This window comes from Sebastes fasciatus, chromosome 1 (assembly GCF_043250625.1).
Source record: "Sebastes fasciatus isolate fSebFas1 chromosome 1, fSebFas1.pri, whole genome shotgun sequence".
Lineage (NCBI taxonomy): Eukaryota > Metazoa > Chordata > Actinopteri > Perciformes > Sebastidae > Sebastes > Sebastes fasciatus.
This window is the reverse complement of record NC_133795.1, coordinates 40,689,004-40,709,660: the sequence shown is the minus strand read 5'-3', so window position 1 is coordinate 40,709,660 and position 20,657 is coordinate 40,689,004. Positions and strand designations below refer to the sequence as shown.

The following is a 20,657-nucleotide window of genomic DNA, read 5'->3' as shown; positions in this document are numbered from 1 at the left end:
ACAAACTGAGTGTGTGTTTGTGCTACATTAGCATCTGTAGCTCTGCTGGTAGCTTCGTGCTCACCATTGTCACACACACATATGACCGTATGTGTGTAACTTCAGCGAGTTTCCGACAGACCGTGTGTGTGTTGTTGGTGGCGTCATAGCTGTGAACGTAGGTGTAGCAGACAGTGTGTGTGTTGTTGGTGGCGTTCTAGCTGTGAACGTAGGTGTAGCAGACAGTGTGTGTGTTGTTGGTGGCGTCATAGCTGTGAACGTAGGTGTAGCAGACAGTGTGTGTGTTGTTGGTGGCGTTCTAGCTGTGAACGTAGGTGTAGCAGACAGTGTGTGTGTTGTCGGTGGCGTTACAGCTGTGAACGAAGTTGTAGCAGACCGTGTGTGTGTTGTTGGTGGCGTCATAGCTGTGAACGTAAGTGTAGCAGACAGTGTGTGTGTTGTCGGTGGCGTTACAGCTGTGAACGAAGTTGTAGCAGACAGTGTGTGTGTTGTTGGTGGCGTTCTAGCTGTGAACGTAGGTGTAGCAGACAGTGTGTGTGTTGTCGGTGGCGTTACAGCTGTGAACGAAGTTGTAGCAGACAGTGTGTGTGTTGTTGGTGGCGTTCTAGCTGTGAACGTAGGTGTAGCAGACAGTGTGTGTGTTGTCGGTGGCGTTACAGCTGTGAACGAAGTTGTAGCAGACCGTGTGTGTGTTGTTGGTGGCGTCATAGCTGTGAACGTAGGTGTAGCAGACAGTGTGTGTGTTGTTGGTGGCGTTCTAGCTGTGAACGTAGGTGTAGCAGACAGTGTGTGTGTTGTCGGTGGCGTTACAGCTGTGAATGAAGTTGTAGCAGACCGTGTGTGTGTTGTTGGTGGCGTCATAGCTGTGAACGTAGGTGTAGCAGACAGTGTGTGTGTTGTCGGTGGCGTTACAGCTGTGAACGAAGTTGTAGCAGACAGTGTGTGTGTTGTTGGTGGCGTTCTAGCTGTGAACGTAGGTGTAGCAGACAGTGTGTGTGTTGTCGGTGGCGTTACAGCTGTGAACGAAGTTGTAGCAGACCATGTGTGTGTTGTTGGTGGCATCATAGCTGTGAACGTAGGTGTAGCAGACAGTGCGTGTACAGTTTATTTGTCGGTGGTTAAATGCTACGAGGCTACAACTCCTCCGCTCAAGCGAGCTATAGACGGGAGCCAACTTCCTGTATCGGTAACGCCGGCTCAGACTGTCGTAAGGTGGACCAGCTTTTCTCCTTTAAGTTACGAGTTTTTCTCAGCTTTTTAATTAACCGATAGCATTAATCAGTTAAAATGCTTAATGACAGTTAACGGTTAAACGGTTAATCATTAACATCCCTAGTTACGATCCAATATATTGCGATACATTGCGATACTATAAGTAAGGCGATAAATTAGAATTTTTTAAATCTAATTTAACAGGAAAACTGTCGGTATAAAGAACACACTGCCATATGCATAAAATCCGAGTAAAGGAAAAAGTGAACTTTTTTAAGCGAACAGGACAGTGGGATCTATCACAGTCCCTGTAACATCCAACATCATAGCATTCATTTGAAAGAGGGCACATCTCTTTGAAAATGAAATAAAGTATTGACTGAGTTAATATTTGCCTGTAAACTGTTAATAAAAAATCAATACAGTGTTTTTGAGAATCAATACAGTATCACAATACATAATATCGTGATAGTCAATTTTTGTCAAATATTTTCTTACTCCCCGTCTCAGTCAGACCTATCAGTTTCATCTCTGTGCATCCGGTACAGGAAATTTCCAGCGATGTGTTCTGCCAAGTTTAGCACAAAGACTGGGAGCACAGAGGAAACTGCTAGCGTAGCTCCAAGATAAAAAAAATACACCTTCCACCAACTCCAGAGTCTTATTAGCCTGTTTAATGTTATGTTTATTCCATTTAAGTCACATACTGTGATGACGTTAAGTCTGTACATATTCTATCTGCTCTTGTTTATGCCAATGAAATTCCTTGTTCTATTGGGGGGAAATGGTCCGAGCGTGTTTCTCTGTATTGCCTTCAGATAGTCAGCAGGTGTTTAGGAGAACAGAATGTAGTGTGGTGTTTGACTGCTGCTCAGTCATTTCTTCATGTGTAATTAACTGGTATGAAGAAAATAACAACAAAAAGTGCAGAGAGGTTCATCACACTCTAACGCGCACACGGACCGTCTCTGTGGGCTGCTGTCAGCGGCAGCTCTTCACTCCGTGGTGTCCGTCGGCTTGGGAGTATAACCAAATGACTGAGTGAGTTAGTGAGGTTGTTAGTTGAAGGAGAACACAGGTAACATTAGGCAGATAATGTCTCTGGTGTTTGCTTTGGAGTTTTAAAGATTTGCTTTCGCCGTTTATTACCTCCGCCAAGGCCGAATGCCTAGGAAGGAGGTTATGTTTTCACAGGCGTTGGTTTGTTGGTTTGTTTGTTGGTTTGTCCGTTTGGAGGATTACTACAAAAGTCCACCCTGTCTTTGAACGGTCTGAATGAGACAGCAGAGGAGGACAGACAGGTGATCAGGAGGATGGGATATGAGGAGACAGACTCGGTGCCTGTCGGAGGCTCTTTCAGTGCCACTAGCCAGCGCTGCAGTAACGTTACTGATACTGTGAACTCAAGTTTCAGCTGCAGTGGACTGTTTTGTTCTTGGTTTTAACATTGTAAAACTCATCTTTACATCAAGGAGCAGTACAATAGTGTCCCCTTCTTTTTTCTCTTATAGCTGAACATTTGTCATGTTTGTGATATAATTGTTCATTAGAGTGGAAATACCTTTAGTAAACCAGCTTAACTTGGTCGAACGTTTCATTTCCACTTTAAGCCAAACCATGATATGTTTTTTACTAAACCTAACCAAGTAGGTTTTTTTTTAGTTTTGTTTCATTTTACAATGTTAACCATGTTTAAAACTGCGAGCGTAAGAAATACATAGAAAATATGTTTCCCTCCAAACGTAGTTGTATGGGAACATCATTTTGTAGGAGACAAGGTTGGTAGGGGACACCATGTGCTCCTGTTTCCATTCTTCTTCATTCATTTTTGAGCACATACATATGTATATATGTATTGTTTTATGATTGCTTTTGAATGTAATCACATGACATTTTGATAAGGACTCCCTAAATGTATTTATCAAAGTGTTGTGACTAAGATATGTACTGAGGAGGACATTTTACAGGACAATTGACTTGCTGTGAGTGTCTCTGGTGGACAAACTGCGTAATGGTGACACTATCTCTTACCTCCAACATATCTACATAGACATATTTACGCAGATACAAAAAAAATAAATAATGTGTATGTCGTCAGAATATTATACATCTTTTCTTAAAACAACGAGCTTAGGAAACTGAAAAGCATTCTATGTTATCTTGAAATGATGACACAATTAAGTTGTGATCAGGAGACAACAGCTTGTTCTTAACACTAACCAAGACAGTTAGACTAAGTCAAGATCTGGAGATAACAGGCTTAAAAAAAGAAATATGAGCAACCAGAGTGTCTCTCAGCTTTATCTGCTTTATCTCTCTTTTATTCCCCAAGTGCCTCACCCTCACATCTATATGTTGTCTGCTCTGCTGCTCCACGTCTCCATATCAAGGCTGCTATCGATCCACCAGTCCAACGGACCAGACTCCGTCTATGGTTCATATGACATTCTTTGAGCTGGAGTGGAACAGTAAAGCCTTCACTCAAACCTTTTCTCGCTCATAGCAGATTCATGTCAGTGTGGCCGGCTTGCTCAACAGCTCTTTGTGTGCTCTAATAAGGGGTGAGACCAGCGAGGTCAATCCCTCCATCTCAGAAAGATATGAGCCTCAGCACCCTGTCAGGACTGCTGGACCTCTGCTCTGTGCTGCTCCGAAGTGTCAGATAAAAGTGGAGATACGGAGCCGCATGGCACGAAGGGGAATTCTTTGTTCGGCTCAGAGAAATCATCCAGATAGCTGATCTCGGAGCACGTCTGCGAGAGAGAGAAACGTTGACAGCTGAAATTTGAAATTCTGCAGCTTTTCTTTTTTTTCTATTTAAGCTTTTATAGTACACAGATAGCATTCATAAATTCTGACTAAAACACAAGACACAAGAACAGCTGTCGGCTGGGTACTCCAGTGCCCGCTGTGCTGTTTAATAGTGTGTTAAAGCCATATAGATTATATAATACAGATAACTATAACTTCAGATCCAAATATTTCTAACAGCTGCAATGGTCACCAAAGTTAATTGTAGCAAGTAGGGACAAATTGCAGGTAAAAACACACTATTCAGTGTAAATGAAATGACTATCAAGAAAATAATGTAGGTAGTAATGAATTGAGACATGTGGGTCGGCTGCCTGCCCTGATGACACTGATGCTATTGATGATATTGATGATGAGGATATTGAGGATGTTGCTGGTGTTGATCAGGATATTCATGATGATGATGACATTGATGGTGTTTGTTGTACGAACTCTCAGATGTATGTCGCTTTGGACAAAAGCGTCTGCTAAATGAAATTGTAGAATTGTAGAAAGTTAACAAGGCTCACATTCATGCTCATTAGTTCCCCGTTCATAGGTATAGGTGTGTGTGCACATAAAGTATGTGTTCAAACATGACCAAAATATACTGGAAAAACAAAATTCGGAAACTTGTGTTTGGTGGATTATTTCTCTGTTGTTACAATGCTAATTGTCATTGTATTTTACATCGTTGGAAAACCTGTTTATCTTCGCAATGATACCCAACTTGTAAGGATCATGCATTTGTGGGATGAGCAGCACAGCTGATTATGTGGGGAGCGCCCAAGAAAAATTTGCCAAAATGCTCTTCCAATGGTAAACAGTGTATTCTCATAAGGCTACCAGGAAGCCTGCAATGACTGCCTTCACCGTCAGGCCCATTTGCGCTGGTGTCGACAACACAGACAATGGGACCTGAACATGTGGGGGAATGTCATGTTCAGTGATGAGTCCAGGTTCTGTCTGTCAAAGTTGGATGGCAGGGTCAAAGTATGGAGACGACGTGGAGAACGCTATGCTGATTGTAGCACCGATGGAGTAACAGCTTTTGGTGGGGGCAGTGTCATGGTGTGGGGCGACATCTCCCTCACTGGCAAAACAAGGCTTGTCATCATTGAAGGCCATCTCAATGCAGTGAGATATCGGGATGAGATTTTGCAGCCAGTGGCGATCCCATATCTCCACAATCTGGGCCCTAACTTCATCCTCCAAGATGACAACGCTCGCCCCCACAGAGCCAGGGTTATCACAGACTACCTCCACAATGTGGGAGTAGAGAGAATGGAAGAGTCCAGACCTCAACCCAATTCAACACTTGTGGGATCAGCTTGGGCGTGCTGTACGTGTTAGAGTGACCAACACAACCACGCTGTATGACCTGCAACGAATCCTGGTTGAGGAATGGAACGCCATCCCACAGCAACATGTGACCAGGTTGGTGACCAGCATGAGGAGGAGGTGCCAGGCTGTTGTGGCTGCGTATGGATCTTCCACCGCTACTGAGGCTCCTGACGGTGTATTAAATGAATAAAGTGTAAAATTGCCAATATGTCTTGTTTGTTCCTTGTTACTGATAGAGAGTTCAATCATCCAATCCACCAAACAACTCAAAACAAGAGTCAGTACCAACAGGAGAATACACTGTTTACCATTGACGGAGCATTTTGGCAAATTTTTCTTGGGCGCTACCCACATAATCAGCTGTGCTGCTCATCCCACAAATGCATGATCCTTACAAGTTGGACATCATTGTGAAGGTAAATAAACAGGCTTTCCAACGATGTAAAATACAATGACCATTAGCATTGTAACAACAGAGAAACAATCCACCAAACACAAGTTTCCAAACTTTGTTTTTCCAGTTTATATGCCAAGTTAAAGGCCCCATATTGTAAAAAGTGAGATTTTCCTGTCTTTTTTATTATAAAGCAGGTTGAAGAGATATATAAATACTGTGAAAGTATCAAATCACTCAATCCATGGAGAAATACACACGGCCCGTATTCAGAAACTGTGCATTTGAAACAAGCCGTCAGGATTTCTGTAACTTTGTGATGTCACAAATCTACAATATTCAGACCATTTCACAGTTTTAAATGTAAACATTCTAAATGTGTCACTTTATTTCCAGTTGCAGTGTATGTGAATTACATCAGCTGACAGGAAGTAAACATGGACCCAAGCTGTTGCCTGGCAACGCAATACGGCTGCAATTCCGTTGAAATGTGCTAAAATGGAGCGTTTCAGACAGATGGTGAATACAGGTATATCCAAGCAGACAGTATGAGGAAAATAAAGTTGTTTTTTTACATCACAGCATGTAAACATGTTCTATTCAAAACATAAAATGCAAGAATTAAACTGAAAATTAGCCTAATATGGGACCTTTAAATTGATGAGGGTGCATGTGAGTATGGGTGTGCACGTCGGTATGGGCGTGCATGTGTATGTGAGTGCCTTTGTTCCATGAATCAATGTGACAAAGACAGAACACTGTGTGTGTTTGTGCAAATATGTCTGGATGAATTTGTTTCATGGTTCATGATTCATTTGAATAAAGACCTAAAAATGTACTTTGATGGCCTTTTTCTCAAAGTCATGGTTTGGTGACAGTCATTATGTAAAGTGACATATTCTGTTTAATATTTGGAGTACAGAAACACTCCTGATCTCATTAGAGAGCTAATAATCTCCTCTTTCCAACAGAGTATACTACTCAAGATGTGTTCAGGGTCAATGTGGCTGAAAACGATAGAGCAAGTCACATATTTATTTTTGATCACTCTGGGCTAAGCGCACAGTAGAGCTCACGGTCAGTGCACAGCAAGTCACATGCACTCAGCACTGAACTTTAAATGCACAAATCAACAGTGTCCAGTTGGGGGTCATGCCTCTGTAATCTGCTGCTATCGTCACCTGATTGGAGCAGAGTCGGGTTCACAGATGGGAACCAGCACACACTTTAAAGGTCACCTATTATGCAAAATGCACTTTTCCATGTCTTTTAAACATCAATATCTGTCCCCAGTGTGTCTACAAGTCACCATAGTATCATAAAAGACCATCCTCTCTCTTTTTCTCCTGCTCCGTTTGTCCGGAAATGGGTGTCGAAAAACGCTGCGCAGCTTTTCCTTCTCTTCTGACGTCGTTAGAGAATGCAAGCCATGTAAGGGTTTCCTGGTCGAACCAGAGAGAACCTTCAGTAGCTGACCCCGCCCCACAGCGCGTCACTGTCTCTCCTCCTCAACCTAACTTGAGCAAAGTAGCTCCTACTGTTAGTCTGCAAGAACCAGCAGAACAGGCTTCATGTACTCCCATCATCTAAATATAACATGTTCATTCACAAAGGCTTTATGTAATTACACTGTTTAAACAGATGATATTTATATATTATATATATTTGATGTCATGCATGTAGCAGAGTACAGGTAGTAAATAGTGACTGTAAGCAACACAACACATTTCTGTTTCACAGTCAAACTTTATTTGAGTTGACAGATGACAATATTAATTATTCACAGCATTTGTAATCATCTCACCTGTTAGTTAGTTATGTTAACATGGTACAGGAGAAAGTCTTCAGCTCTGGTAAACTATGGTAAGCTAAGCTCCGGTGGTCTGTAGTCATGGTAACACAGAGACAGCTACTACTGTAACTAATATACCATTACTCTGATCTTCCATACATTTATCTTTTAGCAGAAATAATGAACTGACTACTGTTTCACATCTTCTATTTTCCACCCTGATGGTCGCTGTGTTTACACACCGTGTCATAGCGGTAGCATGTAGCTAACCTGTTAGCATGTAGCTACATGCTAACGGGTTAGCTACATGCTAACAGGTTAGCTCTGTATCTCCCATCTGCTCTCAGCTGTCTGCTCTCAGCTGTCTGCTCTCCTCTGGGATGATTCTGTCGGTCATTTCTCACGGATGGATCTGTAAAGACAGACGTAAAACAGAGTGTATGTTTACGATTTACAGAGTTGATGCATGAGGTAAACACTGAGTTAACCAACAGAGCTATAAATAGTATTATTTACCTGAGAGAAACCGTCAGGAAAACCTGGAATCTGGACCGCAGATGTTCATCATTTGTCGCCGATTTCTGATCAGATTCCTCCGGTAACGTGCGCTGGGTGAAGTTTCTGGTTTATAAACTTTAAAGTGGTTTATAAACTTTATTCTAGCTCCTCTCTCTCCAGAGCTTCTCCGGGAGGGAGGGGGAGATAGTGACGCTGTGTTGTTGAGGACGTTTGATTGACAGAAAACGCTGACCAATCAGAGCAGAGTGGGAGGAGACAGGCTGTGAATCAGTGGTTTTCAGACAGAGGCTGAATTAGGCTCTGAGGCAGGCAGACTCAGGCTGCAGTATGAGAAGAATAAAGGGTTTTTTGAACATTGCAGCATGTAAACATGTTCTAGTGCAACATTAAAATACATCTATGAACCTGGAAATGAGCATAATATGAGACCTTTAAATAAGAGGTGTGTATGTGTGTATCCAGGAGTGAGTAGGGATGCAGTGTGCACATTGTGGGTTTGTCTATATTTTAGTATTAGAATAGCATATGAACACTGTCATGCAGATGTGTGTGTGTGTGTGTGTGTGTGTGTGTGTGTGTGTGTGTGTGTGCTTCTCAGTTTCGTCAGGATGCTGGAAGGCTCGTAGTGTCTGGATTAGGGTTAAGGCTGTAGATAGAAGTCTTCCAACATTTGGAGTTCAAATTAAAAGTCAGTGAAGCGCTGTGCATGAGAACATGCTGCAGACTGCTAATAGCAGGTCAGCACCAGGGAGCTATCACACTGATAATGTTAGGTAAGCTAGCGCAGCACAGCTAACCCACTGAGAATACAGGCCAGACTTTAAAGTGTAGCACCATCCTGCTCACCATAGATAACCGGAGGTTAAAGGTTAGTCTATACCAGCTCATCTGGTCTTTGCATGGAGGAGTTTGCCAGTTGCAAAATTCTAATAGGAAAAAAAACAAAAAGTTAATATTAGGGATGTTAATAATTAACCGTTTAACCGTTAACCGACATTAGGCATTTTAACCGATTAACGCTATCTGTTAAACGGTTAAAATAAATATGAATAATTAATTAAAAAGCTGAGAAAAATTCAGAGGAGCGGCTCGTCTCTTTAAGGAGAAAAGCTGGTCCACCTTAAGAGCCCACCTAAAGAGGCAGAGCCGGAGTTGCAGGATACAGGAAGTCGGCTCCCGTCTATAGCTCGCTTGAGCGGAGGAGTTGTAGTTTCGTAGCATTTATTCACCGACAAATAAACTGTACACACACTGCTACACCTACGTTCACAGCTATAATGCCACCAACAAACCCCACACCCCCCGCCGCCACACGGTCTGTCAGAAACTTGCTTAAGTTACGCAGACTACGTGTATGGTGGTGGTGAGCACGAAGTCTCCGACAATAGAGCTCCTAACGTAGCGCAAATACACACACTGTTTGTTGGACATTTGCTAAAGTAATGCCGGGCAGACACACAGCTGACAACCTGCTAAACTAAACTAATATGCGGTGGGGACGCTCACGGACGGGTAAACTGGGGACTCTCGTCAACGAATGTCTGTTGTGCTCATACACTGCAGCTGGCGCAGCGCTGCATGCGAGACACAAATCTTGTCGGTTAAAGGTTAATAATCGGTTATCGGTCAAGAACATTTTTCAAAATTAGCATCACTAGTCGGGTGGGTTGCCGCAATCGCCGCAGACCCCTGGTGCCTTTTACGTGGGCCGAGCCCCACTCTGGGGGCACGACGCGGTTGGGGTGCACTGCGGACAGTCCACCCTGGTCGACAGTCGCTTAGATTCTTAGCATTTTGCTGTTTGTGCAATCACACACACACACACACACACACACACACACACACACACACACACGAACACAATGACTGTCTCACTGAGCGCCAATACTGTCTGACCTGAAATCTTTAATAACTCCACTTTATGTAAATATAGCCTCCTACAGTCCCGGAACCAGGCAGTGAGCCATTCCACACAGGCACTGAGCTAGATCGAAGCAACATGAAGCACATGACAGTGACAACCTCTACAGTTTGAACACTGGACAGAAACCATCCGAGCAACACGTAGATGAACATTAACAGCTATCTCTGAAACTCCTCTGAAGGTTTTGTCTTTCTAAACTTTCCACATCATAGCTCCTGTCACAAACTGGCCACAGCCAAAAGCTTCCAGCTGGCTTTTTTATTGTCTGTCTGAGTGTTTTTGTCACCTCACCATTTTATGCAGCTGTAAAGAGGACTCGGGCACAATTTGAGTTTGTGAAGGCATATTGACAGTTATTTCTTTCCCTTTCTGCACAGTTTGATAGCAGTCAGTGGATGTGATTGAAGTGTATGAATGGATATTTACAAGGTGAGCTGTGCAACCAGGGTCTGAAATTGACTTTTTCCACTTCCTGCCACTGTGGAAGGCAAGTATTTTTTTTTGTCTGCCACTCAGAAATGTTATCTGTCCCTTTTGAAAATCTCTGTTCTAAATGAAGGAATAACATATTAGACCTGATGTCATTCAATATTCGATATATTTTACATAAAAAAAATTATATTCACGGTAAATTACAGTGTTCGAATTACACCGTGGCTTCCGGGGGAGCCCTGTTTCGGTGGGTGGGATGGTACTGTACACAGTACTGTACTGTACTTTGCTATTGTCATCTATAGTGGTTATTTGCATAAAAAAACACACAATTCAAATTATTATGATTATTTAAATATTTGCTTTGATTAAAACAATCTTGGCAAGCTGCTTAGAGCTAGTGTTAGGAAGTTAAACAGGTCATAATACTCTCTCTAATAACTATTTTATATTGATGTGAAAACATCTCCTTCAAACAACTGGATTTATTAAAGTTTCTCGCCAAAAACTTAATTTTACGAGATCACATTTGAACACATCATGGTAACGTTGTAATTTACCTTCGCCCCTTTAACGCCTCATAGTAATAACTCAATGGCACCTCCGTTAACGTTCGTATCTCCGGTATTTAGCCAGTCAGAACTGCGCTGCCCACCGGCTGCTTCCAGATAACGTTACAAACTCTCCTCCTGCTGATTTCAACACACATTTGTTGTTCGCAGTGTTGCTTTATCAGAGAAAAAATAGGGTGCGTCCCTCAGGTTTAGTAGCGCCACGCTGTTGAGCGCTTTTTACTCTGAGGATCCCTGAGATCTTTTTTTTTCTAAATAATTGTGACCAAAATATGTCCTGAATGGGACATATTACAGCAACAAATACACTTGTCAGTACAAACTATGCAACAGTGACCCAGGACTAGAGAAGATCTGTCTTACCTTAACTCCATGTCCCTCTACAGTAAGTGCTTTGTGTAGGCGGAATAGGGGAACTGACAAAAAAATTTAAAAATGTATTATTACGGCGCAAAAAGATACATTTTGGGTGCTGGTGCACCGAAATGAAAATGTTTGTCGCACCAGTGCAACCAGTGTAAACGGTCTGGGGCGCTGTACTCACACGCCCATATTGACACCGCGTTTGGTTGATGAAAGCATTCCATATTGACCATAAAGAGATCCCTTCTTAATGCAGAACATTTCCCCATAATTAATATAATCCCGTCTTTTAATTAATTTTGTTTTCTGTTTTTTTTTTTTAAGTAAGTAGAGTTAGCTCTAAAATCTCCTGTTCCATAATTCTACTCACAAGTGTATACTGTAGGGGGGGGTGTACACCTCTCCCTCTCAGATGACTTACTGAATCAACTAGAATGGCACTCAGAGAGCGCGGACCTCCCCCCCCCCCTCTCCGTTCAGCTTGCGCCATCATCCAGTGTATTTTTGTTTATGTTGAGATCAGCTGTTTGTAGCGGAGCAAAATAAAACTCACCTAAACCGTCGTCGTTACTCTTTCCAACAATCACCAAGTGTGCTTTGGTCCAACTCAACTGTAATTTCACCGAGTTTAATGTGAAAAAACGAATTTACAGGTGTGTCCCCCCACCCCCTCCATCCACCACCCGCTCTCTCTCTGAAGGAAGGAGGCGGGGTCATGCATCATCAACGCCTCATCAGTTACACTGCGCATGTGTTATACCCAGAGCCTTAATGTTCTGGCTGATCGGAATCCTTAAATAAATTCCCTAAGCCGGATCATGATCCGGATCGCCACTAAAATCCAATGGATAGTTCATTGTGCCACACCCCACCACTCCAAAATTCAAATCAATCACAGACCTTTGGAGTGATCCTGCAAACGGACAAACCAACAAACCAACAAACCAACACCAGTGAAAACATAACCTCCTTCCTAGGCCTTCGGCCTTGGCGGAGGTAAAAAAAACAACCCAGACATTTACGGCATGTCTACTGCCACACCAGCAATAGTAAACAGAGCTAGTGGTAACATTTTGCCTGGATCTTTTTCACTGAAATGCTGCCAACAGGGTTTCATTTAGCTCAGTTCCCAGGTCAGTGTCATTCATCATTTTGGCTTCAGTGGCAACAGAGAGAAGTTTCCCCAAACTTCAGTGTGCTTTGGAAGTTGGAAGAGTTAGCTTTAACAATTAAAGACATTCTACAGACTACAAATGCGATGTGGGTATGTGTTGATGTTTTTCAGAAGGATTGTTCGAAGTAGGTTTGTGATTGGAAAATGTAGCTAGCTCGAAGGAGAGGCGTTTTCAGGAGAGGACACACACCAACACACGGGGACAGGAGGACAGGAAGAGAGAGAGCGACTTGGAAAGTGGGTTTTTGACAGCTGTATAGTAGATTGATATTTGAAAAGTTTCTCACAAAGATTGTTTTGGATCTGTGGCTGTGTATCGATGTAGCATTATATCTATATCTTTAAACTCCTAGTGTATTGCTGCACCAAAACTCATGAAGAGAGTATGCACTGGCCTTGTGATACTGAACATTATCAAGACATGAGGGCGATTTTTCACAGTCCAAACATGGATATTTCTCAACTACTGCTAATACTGGCAGTGATGCTCCTGCTTATCTCTGAGCCCCAGTGTCACCCAGCAGAGAACCAGTCAACATTAAAATAGATAAGTTCCCCCAACCTCACCCTTTCTGTCTGGAGGCACCCAGGCTCTCTCCTGAGACTCCGACCCAGACACCGTGACCTCTGGAGTCAGGCATCGGTGCCCGCCGGAGTCCCTGTGGAGAACCAGCCCCGGTAATATTGGTGTGTCTGTCCCTGCTCATCTGTCACTCTGAACACAAGCGGTACCAAGAGAGACAGAGCGGGGAAGAAGACAGACAGGGACACAGAGGTGAGAGCTGGGGTTACATTGATGTATGAGGCACATGTTAGCCTTTCACAACAGTTCTGATCCTAATTCAAGTAAGTTTAGCCAAGCATGATGGACTTGTCTGTTCTCTTTGCTCCGTTTTACCTTCTATAGTTCTAAGAAGATATAGAAACACAAGATCTGACAAAAAAAGGTGAATAAGAGCAAAGCCATTTTAACCCACTTCGATTAGTTTTAAGCAGTGGACCACACGGGTAATTTCTTTACACATTGTATAAATGCTTATAAACAGGTTGCAGATAAATGTTTGAGGGTCAAGTCAGATGAGGCCATCTCCACCAAAGATGTACTGTAGGGTCAGAAGAGCGCCGCAGCATTTTTCTTGTTAAAAAAAACCAATCAATAGTTCTCTCCATTTTGTATTACCTTAATGTTGTATTTGTATGTTTTATGGTTGTGATGTTGGTGGAGGAGGAGTAGACTACTGGGCGCGGTTTCACATATACACACACACAGAGACAGACCTGGTAAATGTCAGGCGCACCGGTGCGACCAATGAAAATGTTTAGTTGACAGATTTTTGGTCGCGTAGGAGCCCCGGAGTATATTTTGAAGACGGACTTTAGAAAATGTGGACCTGACCTTTTTTTGCTCTTCATTCAGGTTGTCAAATGCAAGCTAGGCACAATTGCAAGACCTTTTTTTATGCGGACTGGCTACAGTTTATTTCTAACTGAATGAATGTGATTGCATCCTGGACCAAATCAGTCCTAAAGACTTTATATTCAACCAATATGTTTATATGTCAGTGCCTGCTTGGACAGGTTAGGGAAGACTTGCGCCTCTCCTAAACCCAGAAGGATGACTTTCCAAGGTTACTTTTGTCTAAAAGTAGGACCCAATGTGTGTCACTCTGAGAATATTGGGTCACTTTTTGGACTTATTTCCTTCACTGAGACATCTGATAAATAAAGGCCCAGAAGGAGAGAACAAACACACAGTGGTCTCTTAAGAACTTCAATGGCCAAGCTGTCCACCCGTGGCCCCGGGTGCAACGCTGACCTTATTCCAGCCAGCAGCCTTCTCTGGCCCGAGGTCAGTCAGAAGTCAGGACAGGAAGTTAGAGGACATGGTAGTGACTACTGAGAGAAAGCACTTATAACTGAGGTCAAAAGTCACACATCCGGCGTTCATAGGCTACGACACCTCACATCTGCAAATACACACACACACACACACACACACACACACACACACACTGAGGCTGTGGTGTTTGTCCTTCAGCCAGGGAAGAAAATAGAACAACGAGGCCGAGAGGAGAGAGTGTACTAGGGTGTGTGCTTGTTTGTGTGTGTGTGTGTGAGTTTGTTTGTTCGCTAACCTATTTGTGTGTATGGAGCTCAACCAGTGAAAGTTGGCACTGGGCACTTTCACAAACCAACATTTACTCCGTTTTAAACAAACTCTGGTGCGGTTCATTTGGACAGTTGTGAACCACAGACTGTATAAAATATGGACGGATGTAGGCTGCGGTCAAAAAGTCAAAACATTACATCCTAACGTCTTTTCCTAACCGCTTCTCCTTGACCTCGATGGAAAACGTCATGAGGTCAAGGAAAGATCCATCCATCCATCCATCTTCAACCGCTTATCCGGGATCGGGTCGCGGGGGCAACAGCTCCAGCAGGGGACCCCAAACTTCCCTTTCCCGGGCCACATTAACCAGCTCTGACTGGGGGATCCCGAGGCGTTCCCAGGCCAGAGTAGAGATATAATCTCTCCACCTAGTCCTGGGTCTTCCCCGTGGTCTCCTCCCAGCTGGTCGTGCCTGGAACACCTCCCAAGGGAGGCGCCCAGGAGGCATCCGTGCTAGATGCCCGAACCACCTCAACTGGCTCCTTTCGACGCAAAGGAGCAAGGACTCTACTCCGAGTCCCTCACGGATGACTGAGCTTCTTACCCTATCTCTAAGGGAGACGCCAGCCACCCTCCTGAGGAAACCCATTTCGGCCGCTTGCACCCGCGACCTCGTTCTTTCGGTCATGACCCAACCCTCATGACCATAGGTGAGAGTAGGAACGAAGATTGAATGGTAGATCGAGAGCTTTGCCTTCCGGCTCAGCTCTCTTTTCGTCACAACGGTGCGGTAAAGCGAATGCAATACCGCCCCTGCTGCTCCGATTCTCCGACCAATCTCACGTTCCATCGTCCCCTCACTCGCGAACAAGACCCCGAGATACTTAAACTCCTTCACTTGGGGTAAGGACTCATTCCCTACCCGGAGTAGGCAAACCACCGGTTTCCTGCTGAGAACCATGGCCTCAGATTTAGAGGTGCTGATTCTCATCCCGACTGCGTCACACTCGGCTGCGAACCGATCCAGTGAGTGCTGGAGGTCGCAGACCGATGATGCCAACAGGACCACATCATCTGCAAAAAGCAGCGATGAGATCCTCAGCACACCGATTTGCAAACCCTCCTCCACCCGACTACGCCTCGATATCCTGTCCATGAATATCACGAACAGGATTGGTGACAAAGCGCAGCCCTGGCGGAGGCCAACCCCCACCGGAAACGAGTCCGACTTATTGCCGAGGATCCGAACACAGCTATCGCTTTGGGCGTACAGGGATTGGATGGCCCTGAGAAGTGCCCCCCTCACCCCATACTCCCGCAGCACCCCCCACAGTATCTCCCGGGGGACCCGGTCATATGCCTTCTCCAAGTCCACAAAACACATGTAGACTGGATGGGCATACTCCCAGGCCCCCTCCAGGATCCTTGCGAGAGTGAAAAGCTGGTCCGTTGTTCCACGGCCAGGACGGAATCCGCATTGTTCCTCTTCGATCCGAGGTTCGACTATCGGCCGAACCCTCCTTTCCAGCACCTTGGAGTAGACTTTACCAGGGAGGCTGAGCAGTGTGATACCCCTGTAATTGGCACACACTCTCTGGTCCCCCTTTTTGAAAAGGGGAACCACCACCCCGGTCTGCCACTCCTTAGGCACTGTCACCGACTTCCACGCGGTGTTGAAGAGACGTGTCATCCAAGACAGCCCCTCCCCACCCAGAGCCTTCAGCATTTCTGGGCGGATCTCATCAACCCCCGGGGCTTTGCCACTGTGGAGTTGTTTGACTACCTCAGTGACTTCCACCAGGGTAATTGATGATGGTCCCCCATCAGCTTCCAGCTCTGCCTCTACCATAGAGGGCGTATTGGTCGGATTCAGAAGTTCCTCAAAGTGCTCCTTCCACCGCCCGATTACCTCCTCAGTTGAGGTCAACAGTGTCCCATCCTTACTGTACACAGCTTGGATGGTTCCCCGTTTCCCCCTCCTAAGGTGCCGGATGGTTTTCCAGAAGCACTTTGGTGCCGACCGAAAGTCCTTCTCCATGGCTGCTCCGAACTCCTCCCACACCCGCTGCTTTGCCTCCGTCACGGCAGTGGCTGCTGCTCTTCGGGCCCGTCGGTACCCTGCAACTGCCTCTGGAGACCTCCGAGATAACATATCCCGGAAGGCCTCCTTCTTCAGTCGGACGGCTTCCCTGACCACCGGTGTCCACCACGGTGTTCGAGGGTTGCCGCCCCTTGAGGCACCTAAGACCTTAAAACCACAGCTCACCGCCGCAGCTTCAGCAATGGAAGCTTTGAACATCGTCCACTCGGGTTCAATGCCCCCAACCTCCACAGGGATGCCAGAAAAGCTCCGCCGGAGGTGTGAGTTGAAGATCTCTCGGACAGGGGCCTCCTCCAGACGTTCCCAGTTCACCCTCACTACGCGTTTGGGCTTACCAGGTCTGTCCAGAGTCTTCCCCCACCCTCTGACCCAACTCACCACCAGATGGTGATCAGTTGACAGCTCCGCCCCTCTCTTCACCCGAGTGTCCAAAACATGCGGCCTCAGATCAGATGATACGATTACAAAATCGATCATCGACCTTCGGCCTAGGGTGCTCTGGTACCACGTACACTTATGAGCATCCTTATGTTCGAACATGGTGTTCGTTATGGACAATCCATGACTAGCACAGAAGTCCAACAACAAACGACCACTCGGGTTTAGATCAGGGAGGCCGTTCCTCCCAATCACGCCACTCCAGGTGTCTCCATCGTTGCCCACGTGCGCGTTGAAGTCTCCCAGGAGAACTATGGAGTCCCCTACTGGAGCCCCATACAGGACACCATTCAGGGTCTCCAAGAAGGCCGAATACTCCGAACTGCTGTTTGGTGCATACGCACAAACAACAGTCAGAGTTTTCCCCCCCATAACCCGAAGGCGTAGGGAGGCGACCCTCTCGTCCACCGGGGTAAACTCCAACATAGTGGCACTCAGCCGGGGATTTGTGAGTATCCCCACACCCGCCCGGCGCCTCACACCACGGGCAACTCCAGAGAAGAATAGAGTCCAACCCCTATCCAAGAGTACGGTTCCAGAACCGAGGCTGTGCGTAGAGGTAAGCCCTACCAGATCCAACTGATAGCGCTCCACCTCCCGCACAAGCTCCGGCTCCTTCCCCCACAGAGAGGTGACGTTCCACGTCCCCAGAGCCAGCCTCTGCCGCCCGGGTCCAGTCCGTCGAGGTCCCTGGCCTTCACTGCCACCCGTGTGGCAGCGCACCCGACCCAAGCGGTTCTTCCCGCAGGTGGTGAGCCCACAGGATGGAGAGGAGGGGGGTGCCACGTTCCTTTTTCGGGGTATCCCCGGCCGGGCTCCGTGGCAAGCCCGGCCACCAGACGCTCGTTGACGGGCCCTCCGTCTGGGCCTGGCTCCAGACGTGGGCCCCGGGCTTCCTCCGGGCCGGGTAACTCCTCCTCTGCCTCGTGTCGTCATTGGGTTTTTTGTGAACCATTCTTAGTCCGGCCCCTCACCTAAGACCAATTTGCCATGGGAGACCCTACCAGGAGCACGAGGCTCCAGACAACACAGCCCTCAGGGTCATAGGGACACACAAACCTCTCCACCACGTTAAGGTGATGGTTCCCGGAGAGGTGAGGTCAAGGAAAGATGTGAAAGAGAATTCAGAAGGATTTAGGAAAAGACAACCGCGGTAAAAGAATGGTCCAGTGTCTCCTATGCTAAAGGAGATAATAAAGGAAGCATTGAAGCTCTCTGGTCATCTCCATCTTGGCAGTGACAATTCCAGCTAATCCGAAAATGGACAAAGAGGTGGAGCGTTGACGGTCTCTTTGAGATCCAGATGTGAGTCTCTTATTTTGAAAATGTATTTAGCCTATGCACTTAAGTTTCAGTGGGTTTGATTTGTGACAGTATTGACTACAGACTAATGTTTATTAACTAGGTGTGTCCTTTTATATGAACCCTTTATATGTAGGGATGCACCGGTACCACTTTTTTTCAGAGCGAGCACAAGTACAAGTACTTACATTTGGGTACTCTCCGATACCGAGTACCGATACCAGTACTTCTCTGTGCCAAAAGACCCTCGTTAAAAGCCAGCTGGAGGGTGTGAGCGACACACGGCAGCCTGGGGAGTCTCGCATACGAGGCGGTGCGCCGCGACCGGCTCTAGGTCGGCTTGGAAAGGCTCGGGGTGAAGGTGCTTCCCGGGGCCGTGACCAAAGTGCACGCTGCGCCCTCTCTCTCCCAGCCAGGGAGGGACGGGGCTCCCTGCTCCCGGTGCGACTGTCGACCGAGGCGGACTGTCCTCTGTCAACCGCGTCGTTCCCCCATGGCGAGGCTCGGCCCACGTAAAAGGCGCCAGGGGTCTGCGGCGATGTCTGCAACCCACCCGACCCGTCTTGAAACACGGACCAAGGAGTCTAACACACGCGCGAGTCAGAGGGTGGAAGCAAAACCCCGTGGTGCAATGAAAGTGAGGGCCGGCGCGCGCCGGATGAGGCGGGATCCAGGCCCCGAGGGGTCGGGCGCACCACCCGCACCCGTCTCTCTCGCACTGTCATGGCGGTGGAGTGTGAGGACCCGAAAGATGGTGATGAGAGGTTAACCTCACGCTGCCGTAAAGTGGTATCGGAGCTGTTTTGCGAGTACGAGTACGAGTACATGAGCACACTATCGGACCCGATACCCGATACCCGATACTGGTATCGGTATCGGTGCATCCCTATTTATATGCTAAGGTAGAGAGGACATATGTCAACTCAGTTCCTCACTCACGTCACGTCAAGTGACTGTGATTAGAGTGGGTTCTGTGATTAGAGTGGGTTCTGTGAGTCGTGCTGCAGTGGTACAGCAGTCATTCACTGTGTGCTCTTCACATGTGTATCAGTGTTGGAAGTGTGGATTGCCCTTCAGTAAATGGTTCTCTGTTTAACAGGGCCAGAGGTGGCCAAAGAGACTCATAGACCCACTATTGTTCCGTAATGATCAGACGCACACACACACACAAACACACACGCACACACACACACACACACACACACACACACACACACACACACTCAGACACAGACAGATAATAGATGTGTTTCTCTGTGTCCTGATGAAGTCAGACACAGTGTGCATGAAGTCATCCCGCTCTCAGGCGCCTCACTCTCCTTGTTAGTGGATGGGAAACTAATAGCCGGTTCAGGGTGCAGCAGACAGTATGAAGATTTGTATCTCCCCTCCCCCCCCCCCCCCTCCGGTTGGCTGCCTGGATACTGGCTCAGGACTGTGCTTATTATGCACTATGTCTTCTTCAGTTTTCAGAGACCTGAACAGTTCAGCATGTCCTGATATGATCGCTCATTCTTTCCGTCCATTAATGTCGCAGTAATTGTGTTTTTCCCTGCGTGTGGTCGGTCAATTAATGCCTAACTTGCATAACTGTCGGCAGGTACACGGCGTACGCTGAAGCGTAGGAGTTACCCCGGAGGGCTAATTAGATGCTCGATCTGCTCGGTGGTCTGAATTTATATTGTTCACATTTCTGTTGGTGGATCAGATCAGGATGCTTTTAGACAAGATTTGCTTCTTTTTAATTAACTGCATTCCCAGTGCAGCTTTAAGGGCTTTAGCTGTTCATTATTTTTTAATGACTAGTTGTAACATTTGCTTGTGTGTTAGTGGTTAGTGATCTCAATCAATTCATTACAGAATAATGTTTAGATGATTAAGACTCTGAGTACAGGAGGTTAAAACATGCCTCGTTCTCCTTTCTTTTCTTTTGCCCTTCAAATTCACTTTCCAACAGGAAGTTGGATCAACCAATCAGCTTGTTTGACGCACGGGGATGTAGTCGCACTGTTGAGATTTGGCAAGTATGCGCATTAACTTCTCTGTGAGCCAATGTGACCTATTGGTATAGATACCCATAACCCCCTTCTCTGTGTACATCTGCAGATGTACATAGACTGTATATAAGAAGTGAACGTAGTCACCGCGATGTCCCCCGTTGGTTTGTGGACTATGTCTTTTGAAGCCTAG

At 46.1% G+C, this 20,657-nt stretch overlaps 1 protein-coding gene and 1 long non-coding RNA gene across 2 annotated transcripts in view; one reads left to right on the top strand and one right to left on the bottom strand.

Annotated features, from left to right (window-relative positions):
• Positions 1 to 20,657, top strand: part of cntn2 (contactin 2) — a 62,764-nt gene that overhangs the window by 5,041 nt on the left and 37,066 nt on the right. The window lies entirely within an intron of this gene.
• LOC141778045 (uncharacterized) lies at positions 7,671 to 8,484 on the bottom strand. Its single transcript, XR_012596005.1, has 3 exons — positions 8,049 to 8,484; positions 7,848 to 7,944; positions 7,671 to 7,802 (listed from the first exon to the last, which is right to left on the bottom strand). It is a non-coding gene; the product is annotated as an uncharacterized LOC141778045 (long non-coding RNA).